Raw genomic sequence first — 21,334 nt, 5'->3', positions numbered from 1 at the left:
TGGTTTGAACACCGTTTTCATATGTGGGCGGGACTTACGTATGCGTTCGCTTCTGCGTGCGAGCTCACGGGGACAGGGGCGCTTTAAAACATTTTTTTTTTTTTTTTATTGTTAATTTTACTTAAAAATTTTTATTTTTACACTTTAAAAATTTTTTTTTTTGATCACTTTTATTCCTATTACAAGGAATGTAAACATCCCTTGTAATAGGAATATGACACAATCAGTCCTCCATACAGTGAAATATGGGGTCAATAAGACCCCACATCTCACCTCTAGTCTGGGAAGCCTAAAATAAAAAAAAAAAATAAAACGATCGCCGCTTCACAATCGAAGCGGCGCCGTTTTTTTGAATGCAGATGTTATGACGTCACGCCCGGCCTCCGAACGATCATAGAGACTCCGGCGACCATCTGGTCCGCCGGAAATCTCTATGGTGAACATCCGGCGCCGGCGGATCCGCTATCCGACTCACCGATCGCTGAGGTGAGTCGGTAGAAGCACCGGAGGGCGGCGGGAGGGGGGGGACGTCCCCTCCCGCCGCCCGTAAGAACGATCAAGCGGCGGAACAGCTGCTATGATCGTTCCTATGGTGTACGGAATTGCCGGCTGAAAATGCCGGTATCTGAATGATGTCTGTAGCCTCAGACATCATTCAGATATAAGCCCCGAAAGTCGAGGACGTCATATGACGTCCTCTGGATGCCAAGCGGTTAAAAAAGTGTATTTTTTCCAAAAAAGTGCGCTTGTAAGACCGCTGCGCAAATATGGTGTGACAGAAAGTATTGCAATGACCGCCATTTTATTCTCTAGGGTGTTAGAAAAAAAAAATGTATAATGTTTGGGGGTTCTAAGTAATTTTCTAGCAACAAAAACTGTTTTAACAACACATCTAAAAAAGAGGCTTGGTCCTTAAGTGGTTAAATAGCACAAATTCAGTAAATATGTGAGGTAAGCCCTGCAAATTCCAAAACTACTTTAAGTAAATACATCAAATTTGATAAATATATGCGGTATATACTGCATATTCGGTAAATACATGAGGTAAACAGCACAAATTCAGGAAATACGTGAGGTAAATCCTGCAAATTCCATAAATATTTTAGACCCTGTTCACATTGAGGCAGTTTTCAGGCATTTTAGCGCTACAAATAGAGCCTGTAAAGCGCCAGAAAACGGCCTCCCATTCATTACAATGGGTGCTTTCACACCCGGGCGGTGTGTTTGCGGGATGTTCAGAAAAGTCCTGCAAGCAGCATCTTCAGGGCGGGAACAGCGCTCCCAAAACGTCCCTGGCCATTACAATGAATGCGCAGCGCTTCGGAAGCACCGCACCCTCTTTTTTGCTTAAACAGCGGTATAGCGCCACTAAAACGAGCGACGCTTTACTGCTAACGGCCCGGCGCTTTCAGTGTGTAAGCACTCTTAGGTAAATACAGCAAATTTGTTAAATATATGAGGTATTTACTGCACATTCGGTAAATACGTGAGATAAATACCACATATGAGAAGGCTGGCCGGAGGCTAGCCTGCGTTTGTAGGAGGAGTCTGGGGGGTATATATCCCTCCTCCTCTGTCAGATCCTGCATCGGCTCGTCTTCATGGTTCCAGCCGACGTCATTTTGGGGTGCACAGGGTGGCCGCGTCACTTCCGTTTTTTTTGCAGAGCGGTAGCGCGGTCAGCTGCAGGAGTCTTGTGGCGCTTCGTACATGGTTGTCATGTAATGGTCGGGGGAGGGGGAGAGTCAGGGGGGTCCCTCTGTTGAGAACTTCTCATTCATGTAATTGCTATGAAGGGACTCTGGCACTGTAGGATTTCTGGGCTCCCATCCACAACAAGATGTGGCCTACCCTTTTTTTTTTGTTGATGAAAGACCTTACAATACTTAAAGATGTTATAAAAAATAGATAGAAAAAGTAGACCCAGGGCTGGTGCAAGGATTTTTGACATCCTAGGCGAAACCTCATTTTGCCGCCCCCCTGGCTCCACCCCTGACTCCACCTCCTTTGCCCTGCCCATATATACCCCACCTTTTTAATGAAGCGCCCATCACATGCAGCCTCACCAGCACCCATCAAATGCAGCCTCACCAGCGCCCATCAAATGCAGCCTCACCAGCGCCCATCAAATGCAGCCTCACCAATACCCATCAATGCAGCCTCACCAGTACCCATCAATAAATGTTTGCTTGCTTCCATTCATTCGGGAGTTGGGATAGGACACAGTCCTCCTCCGTCGCTGCGCCTCTGACACTATGTGCGAACGGAGTGGAGGCTGCCTGCTGATGCTGGGACTTAGTTTCTTGCTGCAGAGAGAAGAGATTAGGAACACCAGTGGCCGGGGGTCCCAAGGCAGCAGTGCACCCTAGTTTGCCTAGTGGTAGCACCGGCCATGAATGGACCCCTATTTTGGTCTATCTCAGAGCAGCATGACATTACAGCATGTGTCACATTCCAGTAATCGGAGTTCATACTCCGGGTTGCTCACCCAGCACAATAGCCACATGATACAAAGGAAGAACTGAGAGTCCCGTCTCTTCTCTGGGTGAATGGTCAAAGACTTATTTATTACAATGAACCTGAACAAAGTCTTAGTACCTTTTGGTCACAGCTAGGGTTGTCCCGATACCGATACTAGTATTGGTACTAGATACTAGATCTAGGTACTAGATATCGAGCATTTGCCCAAGTACTTGTAAATGCTCCCGATGCTTCCACCGATACCTGTATAGTCAGCGGTGATCGGCGCGTGGGGGAGTTACAAGCTTCTCTCCCCGCGGCTTTCAGCTGCTTAGTGACATACAGCGGTGATCGGTGCTTGTAACTCCCCCACACGCGATCACCGCTGACTGTCACCTCATCCTCCATGCCCCCTCCGTTCCTCTGTCCCCCTCCGCTGTCCCCCTCCGTTCCTCTTTCCCCCTCCGTTGTCCCCCTCGGTTCCTCTGTCCCCCTACGTTGTCCCCCTCTCCTTCTCTGTCCCCCTCCGTTCCTCTTTCCCCCTCTGTTGTCCCCCTCCGTTCCTCTTTCCCCCTCCATTCCGCTGTCCCCCTCCGCTGTCCCCCTCCGTTCCTCTTTCCCCCTCCGTTATCCCCCTCCGTTCCTCTTTCCCCCTCCGTTGTCCCCCTCCGTTCCTCTTTCCCCCTCCGTTGTCCCCCTCCGTTCCTCTTTCCCCCTCCGTTGTCCCCCTCGGTTCCTCTGTCCCCCTCCGTTGTCCCCCTCTCCTTCTCTGTCCCCCTCCGTTCCTCTTTCCCCCTCCGTTGTCCCCCTCCGTTCCTCTTTCCCCCTCCGTTCCGCTGTCCCCCTCCGCTGTCCCCCTCTGTTCCTCTTTCCCCCTCCGTTCCTCTGTCCCCCTCCGTTGTCCCCCTCCTCTCCTCTGTCCCCCTCCGTTGTCCCCCTTCGTTCCGCTGTCCCCCTCTCCTTCTCACACTGTCACGTGACATTAAAAAAAAAGTATCGGTAATCGGTATCGGCGAGTACTTGGAAAAAAAGTATCGGTACTTGTACTCGGTCCTAAAAAAGTGGTATCGGGACAACCCTAGTCACAGCTGTCAGATTATGTTGGTATATGCTTCCTGCTGGAATTGTAATTTACACTTATTTACATTTGATTAGTGACAGTACAATAAGGTTTCAGAGGGGTGTTGTCCGTTGCTGGAGGTCCAAGGGAGGGGAGACGCATGGTGGAAGTTAAAGTTACCTTGCAGCATAGATCACGAGGGGGGGGGGAGGGGGCGGTATCTGCAATAATGAATCTGATGGCCAGATGTCTTCAGGCTGGGAGGAACAGTGAAAGGGGGGACTGGTTGGTGTCTTAGCTCCACTGTCACGGTCAGTTTGCGATTCATGCGATTCTGTCATATCATTTCTTGCACAGTGTTCTGTCACAGCGTTCTCCCACAGCGTGTTTTGTCTTAGTGTGTTCTGTCATATCGTGTTCCGTCATATCGTGTTCCGTCATAGCGTGTTCCGTCATAGCGTTTTTTGTTTTTTTTTCTTTCATAGCATTTTTCTGTCATAGCATTTCTGTCATAGTGTTTTTCTGTCATAGCATTTCGGGCTTAACGTTTCTGCCATTTTGTTTCTGTCGTAGCATTTTGTCATTGTTGCATCCAGTGTCAGTGGCAGTCTTGTAGGTAGTCAGAACCTCTGTTCTGATTTCAGGGCCTTAACAGTTTGGGGGGGGGGGGGGTAGGCCGCAGTCCCTTTCACCTAGGTGAGGTTGTGCTGGGACTGGAAGTTCCACAGGGCACGGGTGCGCATAACTTTCCAGCTCTGCGACATTTACTTGTACACTGATAATCAGGGCAGTCCCAACAGTGCCCACCAGTGCTGCCAATCTGTGCCCACCAATGCTGCCAATCTGTGCCCACCAGTGCTGCCAATAAGTGCCCATCAGTGCTGACAATCAGAGTCCATCAGTGCCTCATCATCAGTGTCACCTATCAGTGCCGCCCGCCAGTGCCCATCAGTGCCACCTATCAGTGTCTCCTCATTAGTGCCTACCAGTGCTGCCTCATCAGTGCCCATCAATGCCCATCAGTGCCTCCTCACCAGTGCCTGCCAGTGCCGCCTAATCAGTGCAGCCTATCTGTAATTATCAATGACCATCATTGCCCATCATTGCAGCCTCATCAGCGCACATCAGTGAAGGAGAAAAATTACCTGTTTGCAAGATTTTATAACAAACTATGAAAACGTTTTTTGGTTTTTCTTTTCAAAATTTTCGGTCTTTTTTCTGTTTGTTTAGCAAAAAATGAAAAACCCAGCGGTGATTAAATGCCACCAAAAGAAATCTCTATTTGTCTATTTGACCGCGCAATTGTCTATCAAAGTGTGAAAGTTAAAAAATTGGCCTGGGCAGGAAGGGGGTAAAAGTGCCCAGTAGGCAAGTGGTTAATACCGTTTGAAGTTCCTGTTTACTATCGATTGAAACTCACTTCCCGAAGTGTGGCATATTGATTGAACAGGTTGTCAACTATAGATCGATTATTCCTAACATGTATGGCCACGATAAAATCTACAGATAGAGGAAGACAGTGAACTCCTCATTGGCCGGTAATGATGGTGTAGCCACCCTTCCCCTCCATTGCCGATCATTCACCTCCATTGTGCGACCGTCTATCCTTGAACGGGTCAAGTATGTGAACTCATTTTCTCTTTGGCCGCAGTTATGTCGTAAATCGCCATTTACAGATTGTTCTTTGCATGATAGGGATAAAAATACAAATATTTCTCCGAGTTCTCATTCCTATAAATAGCAAAAAATATGAATAATTGAGTTTTCCCTCTAGAAGGCGAGCGCGGTGGGAGAACATGGGACCGATCGAAGTTTAAAGGCATTTTACCAAAAAACTTGAGCCAGGACCGGCCGCGGAATGAACCATTTTGACGTTTCAACATTTTTCCAGACAATTAATGTACAAATTGAACCTAATCGGAACACCGAGGTTCCCGTCAAAGATAAAAATAAGAATCATTTAGTCTGGCCCCTGAGAAGGCGAGGCGCGGTGGGAGAGCCGGGGGGGGCGCCCGGTTGGGTCCATCTGAAGGGGACCGCTGCGATATGTCAGACGGACGTGATTTACATTGAGATGAAAGATTCATTTGTTATCGAGAAAAATAGCATTCCCCCTCCGTCTGGACCTCCGGCTTATCGGAGGGGACGGCATGTGCTTCCCGGACCTGTTCTGGCATTCAGAGCCTTATAAAGGAATAGAGTATGTATGGGGGGGGAGGGGGTTTAGTGATGGATAATAAGCACGGGGGACACTGATGGGCCATTATACGTCCCCGATGTGTGTGGTAGGTCTGTCAGCTAACGTGTTACAAAGAAAATGGCTGCAGAAATTTTTTTTTTTTTGGAACACAGCAACTCTAAAGCTGAACTTTTTTTTTTTTTTTTTAGTTTTTGTGTTACTTTAAAGTTGCAAACTTGGGGCCCGAAAACTTTTAATTTCAATTAGAATTACATATTTATATTTATTTTACCATTTCCATACCTGGCACGTTCCCCCCGTTCCTGCCCAAGTCAATTTTCAGCTTTCAGCGCTGCCGCTATTTAAATGACAATTGCGCGGTCATGCTACACTGCACCCAAACAACTTTTTTATCATTTTGTTCCCACAAATACAGCTTTCTTTTGGTGGTATTTGATCGCCTCTGTGGTTTTTATTTTTTGCTAAACAAATAAAAAAAGACCGAAAATTTTGTAAAAAAAAAACACTTTTCTTTGTTTCTGTTACAAAATTTTGTAAAAAAGTACGTTTTCTCCTTCACTGATGGGCACCGATGAGGCTGCACTGATGATGTGGCACCAATGAGGTGGCACTGATGAGGTGGCACTGATGGGCACTGATAGGCAGCACTGATGGGCACTTATAGTCGGCACAGATGGGCACTCATAGGCGACACTGATGGGCACTGAAAGGCTGTACTGATGGGTACTTATGGGTGGCACTGATGAGCAGTGACTGATAGGTGGCACTGATGGACACTGATGGGTGGCACTGATAGACGGCACTTATGGGCATCTCTGATATGGAGGCACTGGCAGGCATTGCTGATGGGCACTGATTGGCATCATATGTGAGCACATCATATGTGGGCTGTACTGATGGGTACTTATAGGTGGCACTGATGGGCACTGACTGATAGGTGGCACTGATGGACACTGATGGGTGTCACTGATAGACACTGATAGATGGCACTGATGGGCATCACTGATATGGAGGCACTGGCAGGCATTGCTGATGGGCACTGATTGGAATCATATGTGGGCAATGATTGGCATCATATGTGGCCACTGATTGGCATAACTGTGGCCATGGGTGGCATACTTGGTGGTCATCAGTGGTGGGCATCCCTGGTGGTCCTGGGTGGACATCCTCAGGGGGGGCTGCACTGCTAATCAATCAGCGCAGACCCCCCCCCCGTCAGAAGAGCCGCCGATCAGCTCTCCTCTACTGGCGTCTGTCAGACACAAGTGAGGAAAAGCCAATTCACGGCTTTTCCTATTTAAATCGTGATCAGCCGTGATTGGACACAGCTGATCACATGGTAAAGAGCCTCCGTCAGAGGCTCTTTACCGAGATCAGTGTTGAGGTGTGTCAGACTGACACGCCGCACCACCGATCGGCACGCGCCAGCTTGTTATCCTGATCACGTTTTGACGTCCGGTCAGGGTAACACAACCTCTTTGCGCACGTAATATTGCTATATGGCGGGAAATGGTTAAATATATTCCTCAATCCGCTTTTTGTGCACCAAATGTCTTTGAAAACCCAGATATTACCTTGTAAATGTAGCAGTGACATCATCAATGTGCTGTACAGTTTTAAACAGTTAATTTGTGCCAAGCTGGACCAGACAAACTATTTCCTTTACGTATTGCTGTGGCCGCAGTCAGCACTGTATAAGCTGTATGTAGCATCAGCATGCAGGTAGGTTGCCTACAGAAATTTTAGTTCAGTTAGTGGCTGGCCTAGGCTGGGGGGAAGGGGGGGGGGAGTTAATGTGTGAGCTACGGTTCCAGGGCTTTTTTGATCTATTTACCTCAAACACAGAGTGTTGTTTCTACCCTCGGGACTTCTGGGAAGGCTGTCCACAAGAGTTTGGGGTGTGTCTATGGGGATGTTTGACCGTTCTTCAAGACGCGCACTTATATGGCCAAGCACTGATGTTGGGCAAGAAGGTCTGGCTTGCAGTTTCCACTCGAATTCACCCTAAAGGTGTTCTGTTGGGTTGAGGTCAGGACTCTGTGCAGGCCAGTCAAGTACCTCCACCCTCAAACTGGTGGTTTCCTGTTGCGTCCTGTTCAGGTAGAAGCATACCAGTTGTCTACTGCAAACAAGACATACTTGAAAAGCTGATGCATGGGAGAGGAGTTGAGGCGAGAACGGTGGGAAACTAGCTACCACCAGCGAACAAGTGTATCCACGGCGATGGCGACATCCCTAAAATCGGCTAAAAAGCACTAACCTTTATTTATTTAGAGGTCATTTTATTGCGGCGAGGGCGCATTAGAGAAGAGACTGCGAGTCAGGCCTTCCAACATGACTGCACAACAGTGCACAAAGCAAGGTCCATAAAGACATGGATGAGCGAGTTTGGGGTGGAGGAACGTGAATGGCCTGCACAGAGCCCTGACCTCAACCCGATAGATGGGATGAATTAGAGCGGAGACTGCGAGCCAGGCCTTCTCATTTATATCAGTGCCTGACCTCACAAATGCGCTTCTGGAAGAATGGTCAAACATTCCCATTGACACACTCCTAAACCTTGTGGACAGCCTTCCCAGAAGAGTTGAAGCTGTTAAAGCTGCAAAGGGCGGGCCAACTCAATATTGAACCCTATGGACTACACGCTGCACATATGCATTCATGAGGCTGTTAGAGGTTTCTGTGCTCCCCGTGCAGTGACCGAGATGTCAAAGACAGCTCCTATGCCCTGTACACACGGGCGGACTTTTCGGCATCAAAGGTCCAACGGTCTTTCCGACGGACTTCCGACGGACTTTCGATGGACTTTTGATGGACTTTCGACGGACTTTCAAACGAACGGACTTGCCTACACGCGATCACACCAAAGTCTGACAGAGTCGTACGTGATGACGTACGACCGGACTAAAAGAAGGAAGTTGATAGCCAGTAGCCAATAGCTGCCCTAGCGTCGGTTTTAATCCGTCGGACTAGCATACAGAGGAGCGGATTTTTTCGACTGGACTCGAGTCCGTCGGAAAGATTTGAAACATGTTCCAAATTTAAATTCCGTCTGATCTTCGACCAAAAAAGTCCGCTGCAGGTCCGATGAAGCCCACACAGATTGTCCGATGGATTCGTCACCGACGGACCAGTCTGGTCGAAAAGTCCGCCCAGGTGTACGCGGCATTAGACTCTACTAATGATCGGGAGCCGACGGGACTTATCTTTTGAACCTTGTGACAGCCAATGACAGTGGTCACAAGGATTCTGCCCCCCTTGGTGTAAAGACCCTGTTTTTGGGATGCTGGATCTGGAAGGGGTTAAAATATGAACTTATAAAAAAATAATAGATGGTACTTGCTCCCCCATTAAAAAAAAAAAAACCCTGAAACTCAATTACAGGCTGTTGGGAATGGGAGAATGAGCGTGACTTGACTTCTTGAGTGAAGTTCCCCTTTAACAAAAATAAAACAGCAGAGCGAAATAGTTTTTGGATACAAGAGTTCACTGCAAAGCCAAATTGGTCTGAGAACGCTTTCCTTCAGCTCAAAGTTCTCCGTTAATCTCAGTTGTTTTTTTGGGTGTTCGGTCACAGATTTCCACTTATAGGAATCCAAAAATAACAGGTTTATCAGAATAAGAGGCGGCAGCAAGATTTAGATTTTTCTCGTAGTGATGGGAGCAGGACAGGCGTGCGTTGGATGGGGTAGCTGGTTACACAACGCAGTACAACATTGCATTCACAGCAGAGGGGCGAAAGTAACCTCAATACTAACTAGAAAAGCTACAATTTCTGGGGAAATTGTGAAAGTGTTCTTGCCTCTACAACTGGAGTGGGCGGAGTGACTGGGTGGAGTGGCTTGAGTAACTGTTGTGTGGTTGGAGTGGCTGGAGTAACTGTGAAAAGTGTTAAAAAGCTTAATATTTTAAAAAGTATAAATAGTAGTAAAAAAGTTGAAGTCTCATCATTAGCTGAAAGAGCTGAACATTTTTTTCAAAAATGATTTATTTTTTTTCAAAAAAGATTTTTTTTTTCAAAAATTATTTTTTTTTAAATGATCTTTTTTTACATTTTTTTTTTTAAATGATTTTTTTTTCCAAAATTTTTTTATTTTTTTCAAATATGATTTATTTTTTTTTTCATGGGGTGGTCATAATGTTTTGGCTGATCATGGGGTGGTCATAAATTATTTGGCGGATCATGGGGCGGTCATAATGTTTTGGCTGATCATGGAGGGGGTCATAATGTTTTGGGTGATCATGGAGGGGTCATAATGTTTTGGGTGATCATGGGGGGGGTCATAATGTTTTGACTGATCATGGGGGGGTCATAATGTTTTGGGTGATCATGGGGTTGTCAGCTTTTGTCACCTCCCACTCTAGTTTTGAACATTCCGCCATTCATTTCCTATGGGACCAATTTCGCCGCAAAAACGACGATATTTCGTGAACCATACGGCGAAACGTTCCACAAAGTAATAGCACACCAATCGGGAACAATCCGCACGTTTCGGTATATTACTGTCTATGTAGTGTAAAAGCTGTGGGAGGAGTTAGGGTGGTAAATTTGGTTATAATAAGAATAATATATATGTGAGATAACAAAGTGGTCTTGCTATGGAAGAACACTTAATAAGTAAGTGACACTATCCCTTACTTCACTCCAATTACAAGGCCCCCTTATGGCACAGATTCTACTATCTAAAGCACATCTGCTCCCAAAATGGCCACTAAAATCCCACGGGAATCCCGTGTCTACATTACAAACAGGCTTTCCCAAAATGGCGCCCATTGCCCCTAGCCCTTAGTCCTTTGCTGGGTTGACATTAGTACCAGCATCAAAGCAGCAGTCAAGTGACTGCTCTGCAAAAAAAGTTGGGGAAATTTCTTTGCAGTCACGTGACCGCTTCATCACTTGCATGCAGCAATCCTGGCATTCAGAGTAATAGCCAAGGAACCAATCCAGTCTGGCATCACTTCTGGGAAACAAACAAAAGGAGGTTGCTTTAAGGCAGGGATCTCCAAATTATGGCCCTCCAGCTGTTGCGGAACTACACTTCACATGAGGCATTGTAAAACTTTGACATTCACAGACATGATTAGGCATGATGGGAATTGTAGTTCCTGAACAACTGGACAGCCATATTTTGGAGACCCCTGTTTTAAGGTGTCCTTGGACGTGGTGGCTGCATTCGTTTTCTTGTTTCTATTTTCTTCTTTTTTCTTTTTTTTTTTCTCCTTGTAATCCTGCCAGTAACACACTTCCTGGCCAAGGATGACAACCATAACTGGGAACGTTTGAAAAATATTCTTGAAAATGATGGCAAAGTAGGGGGTGAAGTGGGGGCAGGGATAATTGCAGGGAGTGTAGTTTATTGTGTTGAATGGTGGGTGTGTCCAAATTACACTAAAAGTTGAAGGGGTATAAAGGATAGGTCCTAATGATTGCCCCCCTGTGTGTCTATGGGTGGAGAATAGGGTGGTAGATCACTGGTTCCCTCTACATACCCTGCATGGAGCTATGAAGTGTGTCCTGATAACTTTCTCCTGGCGCATCCATGGATGGTGGGTAAAGTGGTAGATCTCTGCACCCCCCCCATTTATCGATGGATGGTCCCTGTATGTCAATGGATGGGGAGTAGGGTGGAGATCACTGTACGTCATTGTGTCCATTGATGGAGAATAATGTGGTAGATCACTGGACCCCTGTGCTTACCCTGCAGAGAGAAGTTAAGGATCTTCTGATCATAGTCCCCCAGTGTGTTCCTGGATGGGGAGTAGGATGGAGATCGCTGTACCCCACCGTGTCTATGAATGGGAAGTAGGGTGATAGATCACAGGCCCCCTATACATACCCAGCAGGAAGCAATGAGGTGTGTCTTGATCACTGTATCTCGGTGTGTCCATAGATGAGAGGTAAGGTGGTAGATTTCTGCCTCTCCTTGTGCCCCTGGATAGGGAGTAGAGTGGAGATCACTGTACCCCATTGTCCAAATGTATGGGAAGTAGGGTGGTGGATCTCTGTTCCCATGTCTGTCCATGGATGGTTAAGTAGGGTGAAGGTCACTGTCCTGCTGTATGTCTATGGATGGGGCAAGCTACAAAAGGAACTCCTCTAGTGGGACTTTACTGGGCATGGACTACAAAAGTAAATAGTAGTAAGTAAAATATCAATAATTTTATTTGAAAATGTTAAAACAGGAAATGTGAGTGCATGACTAAAATAGTATAATGGATGCGGTTGCAGTGATAACGCACGGGAATTGCAATACAGATAACCACAGTGCTCTGTTGGTGGAATACACATATACGGAGTGATACCCCATGGATGGGGAGTAGGATGGTAGATCTCTGCCCCCCTGTATGTCAATGGATGGGGAGTAGGGTGGAGATCACTGTACCTTATTGTGTCTATGGATGGAGAACAAGATGGTAGCTTACTGGACCCCTATACATACCCTGCAGGGAGAAATTAAGTATCCTCTTATCACAGTCCCCCAGTGTATCCTTGGATAGGGAGGGTGTAGGAAGGAGATGACCGTACCCCATTGTGTCTTTGGGTGGTAGACCACTGGTCCCTATACATGCCCAGCAGGAAGCAATGAGGTGTGTCTTGATCACAGTCTCTTGGTGTGTCCATAGATGAGGGGTAAGGTGGTAGATCTCTGCTTCCCCCCCTCCTCTTTGTCACTGGATGTGAAGTAGGGTGGTAGATATCTGAGGCCCTTTGTGCTGATAGGAAGTAGAGTGGAGATCACTGTACCCCATTGTCTCAACGGATGAATAACATGGTTGTTCTTTTGTGTCCACAGATGGGGAGTAGGGTGGAGATCACTGTTCCCCTGTATGTCCATGGTTGAGAATAGGGTGATGGATCACTGCCCCCCCCCCCCCCAACCCCTTGTGTGTCCATGGCTAGGGAGTAGGGAGTAGGGTGGAGATTACTGTTTTCTTGTGTGTCAATAGATGGGAAGTAGGGTGCTGGATCTCTGTCCCCATGTGTGTCCACATATGAAGAGTAAGGTGGAGATCACTGTCCCACTGTACATCCATGGAAGGGGAGTAGAGTAGTAGATCTCTGACCCCTATGTATGTTCATGGATGGGGAGTAGGGTGGTACATCTTTGCCCCCCATGTATGTTCATGGATGGGGAGTAGGGTGGTACATCTCTGCCCCCCATGTATGTTCATGGATGGGGAGTAGGGTGGTAGATCTCTGCCCCCCATGTATGTTCATGGATGGGGAGTAGGGTGGTAGATCTCTGCCCCCCCATGTATGTTAATGGATGGGGAGTAGGGTGGTAGATCTCTGCCCCCCATGTATGTTCATGGATGGGGAGTAGGGTGGTAGATCTCTGCCCCCCCATGTATGTTTATGGATGGGGAGTAGGGTGGTAGATCTCTGCCCTCCATGTATGTTCATGGATGGGGAGTAGGGTGGTAGATCTCTGCCCTCCATGTATGTTCATGGATGGGGAGTAGGGTTGTAGATCTCTGCCCTCCATGTATGTTCATGGATGGGGAGTAGGGTGGTAGATCTCTGCCCCCCATGTATGTTCATGGATGGGGAGTAGGGTGGTACATCTCTGCCCCCCATGTATGTTCATGGATGGGGAGTAGGGTGGTAGATCTCTGCCCTCCATGTATGTTCATGGATGGGGAGTAGGGTTGTAGATCTCTGCCCTCCATGTATGTTCATGGATGGGGAGTAGGGTGGTAGATCTCTGCCCCCCATGTATGTTCATGGATGGGGAGTAGGGTGGTACATCTCTGCCCCCCATGTATGTTCATGGATGGGGAGTAGGGTGGTAGATCTCTGGCCCATTGTGTGTCCATGGATAGGAAGTAGGGTGGAGATTGCTGGTCCTTATACATATCCTGCAGAAAGGAATGAAGCATGTGCTATTCACTTCCCCCTACGAACCTATTGCTGACATATAGGCTGCCTGTGCCAGTGACCTTAGGCATGTCCTGATCACTGTAGTCCAGCCGCACGCAGCAATCTTCTTAGGATACAATCTCCTATGATTGCTCACATCAGTGACTCGGTCAGTAGGACTACAGAACAGTTTCCCCTTTCCTCATCTCCATACCATTGGAGGGAGGTGTTCCATAGTTATCTTTGCACTTTACTGAGATATGCAGGATGCGTTTACCGCTGATAAAAATGAGGGTTGCTGTGGATTACAGACACCATTAACATAGGAACACTGGTAATCAGGGGGTACATATTGGGAATAAACAATATAACTTCTAGACTGTAAGCTCTAACGAGCAGGGCCCTCTGATCCCTCCTGTATTGTATTGTAATTGTACTGTCTTCCCCGATGTTGTAAAGCGCTGCGCAAACTGTTGGTGCTATATAAATCCTGTATAATAATAATAATAATAATAATAATAATAATAACAATATACAAACATATGTGATGATCTGTCCATTGTGCTAAGCACTGTATATGATCCCTTGTTGCAGCATTATACTAGTACATGTCCAGATCTGAAATATCTTGGAGGGTGAATATTTATTCACTTACTAAGATTAGCTGATATATCTATTTACTTTACTACAACCAGAATTTATTAGTGGGATTTGTGGCTGACATCTGATGTTTTGACCCAATGGGAGTTTGTTTTCGTAATAACAAAATCATTATTTGAATTATTATTGTGGTCATGGACTAATTATAGGGTAATGGAATTTTTTTACACTTTAGCAATCATCATCATCATGCCAGAGCCTGTTTCTTTTTTTTTTGTACACACAAACTAAAATGTACATTTTTAACATCAAAACGCACTTACAACCCCAAGTAAAAAAGAAATCTTAGTGCACACAAACACAATATCATCATCATTATCCATAGGCGACATGACTTTAAAAGTCTTAGGTCTGAGGTTAAAATTAAACTATGGCTTTCACAATGGGATGTGTGGCGATACCTGATATGTATCATGCAATTGTTGGTTTTGTATGTGTGTGCACCCAACATGTGCATGTTTGTGTTTATACTGTATATATATATGTGTATGGGGGGCTTTACATTTTTTTTTTTTTTTATTATACTTTTTTAACGTTTTTTTTTACTTAAAGCAGAACTCCACCCAAAAGGGGAAGCTCTGCTTGTTTGCCTCCCCCCCTTCCACTGCCACATTTGGCACCTTTTGAGGGGGAGAGTAGGTTTTAACAGCTACCCACTCCCACTTCTGGCTCAGTTTACCACTACTAACTGAGACGAAAGTCCCCCCCCCCCCCCTCTCCTTCCCCTGCAGCCCTCTGGGACACATCACAGATCCCGAAGACTGCGGCCCATTCACAAAGCGCAGCGCACTTCATGCATGTGCAGTAGGGAACCGCCTGTGAAGCCAAAAGGCTTCACTGCCAGTTTCCCTCCATCAGGATGGTGGCGCCAGCACCTGATAGCCAACCGAAGAATTGGTTCGGGTGAGGACTGGATTCATGGACAGGTAAGTCCCCCAATATTAAAAGAAGTCAGCAGCTACAGTATTTGTAGCTGCTGACTTTTACTTTTTTCTGAAGGAGCCTGGAGCTCCTCTTTAACTTTATTGCTATCGAAAGTGGGCTTGCAAGCCCCCCTAGTGACAGTATAGTGGAGGTGACAGGCCTTCTTTAACCACTTCACACCCCGCCCATATTCATATGACGTCCGCAGGAGGGATCTCCAATCCTGGGCGGGCATCATATGACGTCCTGGGCTTCCCGGACGTCTGGGGGGGGGTGCGCGCGCGCCCGCCGCGTCACTCGGGAGCCGATGCACGTGCCCGGCGGCCACGATGTCCGCCGGGCATCTGCGATTGCCCGATAACAGAGCAGGACCGTGGATCTGTGTGTGTAAACAGGGCGTTCCCAGTACAGAGTAACACCGATCGGCCTCCTCCCCTTGTGAGTCCCCTCCCCCTACAGTTAGAATCACTCCCTAGGAAACACATTTAACCCCTTGATCGCCTCCTAGTGTTAACCCCTTCCCTGCCAGTGACATTTATACAGTATAGCACTGATCGCTGTATAAATGTGAATGGTCCCAAAATGGTGTCAAAAGTGTCCGATGTGTCCGCCGCAATGTCACAGTCACGATAAAAATCGCAGATCGTTGCCATTACTAGTAAAAAAAATAAATAAATAATAAAAATGCCATAAAACTATCCCCTATTTTATTGACACTATGAGGGTTATTTACGGAAGGCAAATCCACTTTGCACTACAAGTGCACTGCAAGTGCATTTGGAAGTGCAGTCAGTGTAAATCCGAGGGGGACATGCAAGGAAAATAAAAAATAGCATTGCATTGCATTGCACATGATTGGATGATAAAATCAGCAGAGCCATTCTCCCATGGCCCCCTTGGTGGGAAACCCAGATTTCACCCCGGGTCTTAATCCCCAAAGCCTATCATGGTGGACTAATAAGGGACTGATACACATAGCTGACATGTGTGACCATAAAGGTGTATTACCGAAACAAGCACTAATAGAAAGGTATCAACTACCCAACACAGAGTCTTATCGTTACCTCCAGATAGTTCACTTCCTGCATACTCTACAGCGTAAGACTGACATTCTGTCTTCCACCCCAATGGAATACCTATGCAAGTCTTATGATAAACACAAAGGCCACATATCACTAATTTATAGCATTCTGACTTCCAAAACGGGGAAATTACCCTATATGCTAAGGTGGGAACAAGATTTGGAGGTAGCGATGGAAACTGATAAATGGTATAAAATGGCACAGATGGCTTCAAAAGGCTATATTAACACCTCCCTGATAGAAGCGAACTATAAAGTTATATTAAGGTGGTACATGGTCCCGGCGAGAATTGCGACATATATCGCTGATGCCTCTCCTTTGTGTTTCAGAGGATGTGGCAAAGAAGGTACAATGTACCACAATTGGTGGACCTGCCCCAAGGTCAAACGATTTTGGATACGCATTTATAACTTCATATACTCACTGACCCAAGTTAACCTTACCAAATCTCCACAACAAGCACTACTGGGGGATCAAGTAGAAGTAATACCTGGTCATACCAGGAAACTCATATCCTTTATATTTACAGCATCCAGAATAGCGGTGGCGGGAGCCTGGAGAAAGCCCCTGATCCCTTTTGAAATGGTTAAAGCAAAATTGACGTGGATCATGATTAATGAACGCCTCTCGGCAATTCTTTTAGATAAACAGAGGGCTTTCGACAGGATTTGGGAACCATGGTTGTCCTATTTGTCAACAGGTTTTGAAAATTAATGGATCCTTAGAGGGATCCCTAGGGGTACACTCAACCCGAACTTCTCCCTTACTCTTCTCTCTCTCTTCCACTTTTCTCTTTATTATTCCTATCCGTTCCCTTTACTGCCCGAATTCTTTAATACTCTATGCAGGACCTCCTACCTAAGATTGTTGTCATAGTGACAGATACGAAAAATCTGAAATGTGAGTGATAAGGGGGGGGGGGGGCGTGGAGCCCCTGTCCACAGTAAAGACCCCAATTGGGGTGGGCGTTCGGGTCCCGGTGGCACACCTCCTCTCCACACAATACAGAGAGGTGGGAAATAAATGCTTGAAATGATGAATAAGTATAATAAGTAAAACATATATCCAAATGTACTATGTTTGGTATTTAGTCTGGATACACATGTAAGTTGGAGACGTCTGACCAAGTGGGTACAGACGAATAGACACACCCACCTCATATAGTGAAAAGAAATAATGCATAATATGGAATGTTCATAGGAGTCCTGTAGACCATATAGGCTGAAATATGTTTCCCCCCCCCCCCCATTCTTTTCCTTTTCTCCCACTTAATTTCAAAATGTATGTGTTGTGCAACTTGTACATGTTATTCTTTACATTTTTCAATAAAAATGATTGAAAGAGAAAATCAGCAGAGCTTCCCCTCGTTTTAGATGTACCCCTCATATTTACAGCGACTGCACTTCCAAGTGCACTTGCAGTACACTTGTAGTGCAAAGTGGATTTGCCTTTCGTAAATAACCCCCTATAACTCATGCGCAAACCAATCAATATACGCTTATTGCGATTTTTTTTACCAAAAATATGTAGAAGAATACATATCGGCCTAAACTGAGGAAAAAAATTGTTTTTTTTTAAATTGGGATATTTATTATAGCAAAAAGTAAAAAATATTGTGTTTTTTTTTCAAACTTGTCGCTCTTCTTTTGTTTATAGCGCAAAAAATAAAAACCGCAGAGATGATGAAATACCACCAAAATAAAGCTCTATTTGTGAGGAAAAAATGATAAAAAATGCATTTAGGTACAGTGTTGCATGACCGCGCAATTGTCATTCAAAGTGTGACAGCGCTGAAAACTAAAAATTGGCCTAGGCAGGAGGGGGGGGGGGGGAATGCCCGGTATTGAAGTGGTTAAGAACCCCTGATGGCAGCTTTGCACTTTGCCATTGTGCTCTACCAGAGCCACCAGGGTTTGACAGCTATGAACGTGTGCGTGTTCAGAGCTTAGCGTTTCATTAAACCACCACTTTCCATCTTGACACCCGGCATTGAGGTCCCAGGAAGTCCAGGGGCACATGGTGGGGATTTTTAAGGAGTGGGGTTGGTGTCAGATGTGGGGTGTGGGGTAACACCTTACATTACATATAGGAGTGACTGGCCGGCTGTGCATCACTTCTACAAGAAAGCCGTCTGCTGGAAGTCTAAATTTAAACAAACTAGAGTCCGGACCTGGAAGGAAGGCTGGGAGAAGATGGCAGTGCCTGTGACCGCCAAGGAGCATTGACAGCACAGTGCTGGAGGGGATGCCTAGCCATACTAGCACATACTAGCACCATAGGTGTGCGCAGCCTATTGCATTAGGGTGTGCACCCCAAAGTTCAAACACACATGCACAGTAGAGCAGTGGGTGGTGTCAGTAGAGCAGTGGATGGTGTCAGTTTTTTTTTTAATTACTATTTTTTTTTTTTTTTTTACAATATTCGTTAAAATTATTTTTGTATGACATTATTTTTAATATTTTTTAAAATTCGTTTTGTACAATATTATTTTTAATATTTTTTTTATTTTTTTTACAATTTTTTAAAAATTATTTTTGTATACAGTAATATTATTTTTAATCATTTTTTAAAATTTTTTACAATATTTTTTTTTTGTTATTTTTAATATATATATATATTTTTTCTCGATTTGTTAGGAGTCCCATTGAGAGACTTTGGTGAAATAGCAGAGAAAGGAACTGAGGACAGAGATTCTCCAGTCCCTTTCTCTGTAGCCTCAGCTGCCACGGGGGTTCGGCAGGGGGGAATCTGCATCACACAGGGTGATTAGGGTGTGCCTAGGCACCCCCGGCACACCCTGTGCGCACGCCTATGACTAGCACATTGTGGCTAACAGCTCCGGGGACCCAATTTCATTTTTTTGTGTAGGTCGATTTCAACTTTAAAGTATAACTAAAGGCAAAACACATTTTTAATAGAGTAGAGAGGGATTAGAACACCTGGTCAGGTTTTTATTGCTGTCTATGCCCCCCGTTAGGGAGATTCACCCTCTCTAAAGCAGGTGTTACTAAAGCGGGCGGTTACAAAGTGTCATTGTACGCTTTCACCCGAGGCGACGACGATGCCGCCCCTTTTCTCTGTTTCTTCTTACACCAGATAATTGTCCGCCGCTGTGAGGGCAATGCACTCCCACCACCACATGAAATCCATGAGTTTTCCTGACAGTTAGGAGATGGAAAGGAGCCAACTAGGCCGCAGAATATAAACAACGCGGCCAAAATATAATAAAATAACAAATAAAGGAAGTACTTAACAAGTTTCAAACAAGTCAGAGAGGGCAGAAGGCCATGAGCTGCGGAGGAGTCCCGTTGTGTTCTGGGAAGTATCTGCCTAAGATAAGAAGAACATACAGAGGCGGACCTCTCAATATACAATACCAGAATAAGAATTTAGATATTTCATCAAATGTAAAACACACGCCTACTTCTGTATAAACCATTTTATATTTCATTGGTTTTATTTTTTATGTTTATAGAGTTTAATCCTTTTGCTGCTGCTGAGTTATTTTTGCATCTTTTTTTGCTCACTTGTTTAAAAGATTTTAGTCCTGAAGATTGCGTAAAACACCCAAAACATCACATATTTTCTGAAAGTGGACAACCTAGTGAATACCATGGTAGTGGTTCCAATTTTTTATGTTACACGATATTAGGGCAAATTTTAAAAAAGTAAAAAATACACTAAAGCTAATTTTAGGACACACAAACACAATAAATTACCCATTTTTTGGTAAAATATAAAAGGTTGAGGTTGTGCCGGGTAAATAGATACCCAACATGTCAAACCCTACAATTGCACGCATCCATAAAATGGTGGCAAACCCTACCTCCTTCTCCGCATTCCCTCCAAGTCCTACTCAGCTCCTTCTCCGCTCCCCCTCCATGTCCTCCTCTGGTCCCCCCTGCCCCAGATCTGTCAGGATGGAGAGCGGAGGAAGGAGCCGATAAATATATATGGACTGACTGTCCATTCATAACTGAGCATCATAATCTGTGTTTACGATGCTTCAGTTTATGAATGGGGAGGAGACTCTATCTCCTGTCCATTCACCTTCAGTGCAGCTGAGGCTGCTGAGAAAGGGGCTGGGGAATCTCTGTCCTCAGTCCCTTTCACTGTCTCAAAGGGGAGATATCAGGGGTCTGTTTAGACCCCTGATATCTCTCCAAAGCCCCCCCCCCAACAGGGTAGATAGAAAAAAATAATTAAAAAAAAAAAAAGGAAAAACTGTCATAAATATTTAAAAGTAAAATTGTAAAAATAGTAAAAAAAACAAAACATACAAACACTGACACTATCCACTTCCCTGCCCCCCCCCCCCCCCCGCCCAAAAAAGAAAGCATTGTAAAAGTGATGCCAAAAAATATATCAATTCTAAAAATCTAATACATAAAAAAAAAAAAAACTACTGACACAGTCCACACCCCATCGGTGCCCCCTATCAATGCCACTGTCACATGACATTAAAAAAGTATCGGTAATCGGTATCGGCGAGTACTTGAAAAACGTATCGGTACTTGTACTTGGTCTTAAAAAAGTGGTATCGATGCAACCCCAATTATTATTATTAACCAGCTCAGCTCCTGAAGATTTTACCCCCTTCATGACTAGGTCTTTTTTTTGCTATTCAGCACTGCTTTACTTTAACTAGCGATTGTGAGGTCATGTACCCAAAAAAAATTTTATATAATTTTTTTCACACAAATAGAGCTTTATTTTGCTGGTACTTGACCACCACTGGGTTTTTTATTTTTTACAATAAAAAATGAAAAAGGCAGAACATTTTGAAAAAAAAAAACTATATTTTTTTACTTCTACTATATACTACTATTTTATACTTCTATTCTGCTATAAAACATATCCAATAAAAAAATTTAAAAAAATAAATTGCATTTCTTCATATATTTTGGCCACAATGTATTCTTCTACATGTTTTTAAGAAAACAAAATCCCAATAAGTGTATATTAATTGATTTGCATAAAAGTTATAGTGTCCACCAACTATAGTATATATACTGGAATTACATTTTTTTTAATAATACTTTCTTCCATGGTTCCGGGTTAGGGCTTCGTCAGTCCAGTTAAACACC

This window comes from Aquarana catesbeiana, linkage group LG06, assembly GCF_042186555.1.
Source record: "Aquarana catesbeiana isolate 2022-GZ linkage group LG06, ASM4218655v1, whole genome shotgun sequence".
NCBI classification, from domain to species: Eukaryota; Metazoa; Chordata; class Amphibia; order Anura; family Ranidae; genus Aquarana; species Aquarana catesbeiana.
The sequence above is the reverse complement of the archived record's forward strand: the minus strand, read 5'-3'. Positions refer to the sequence as shown.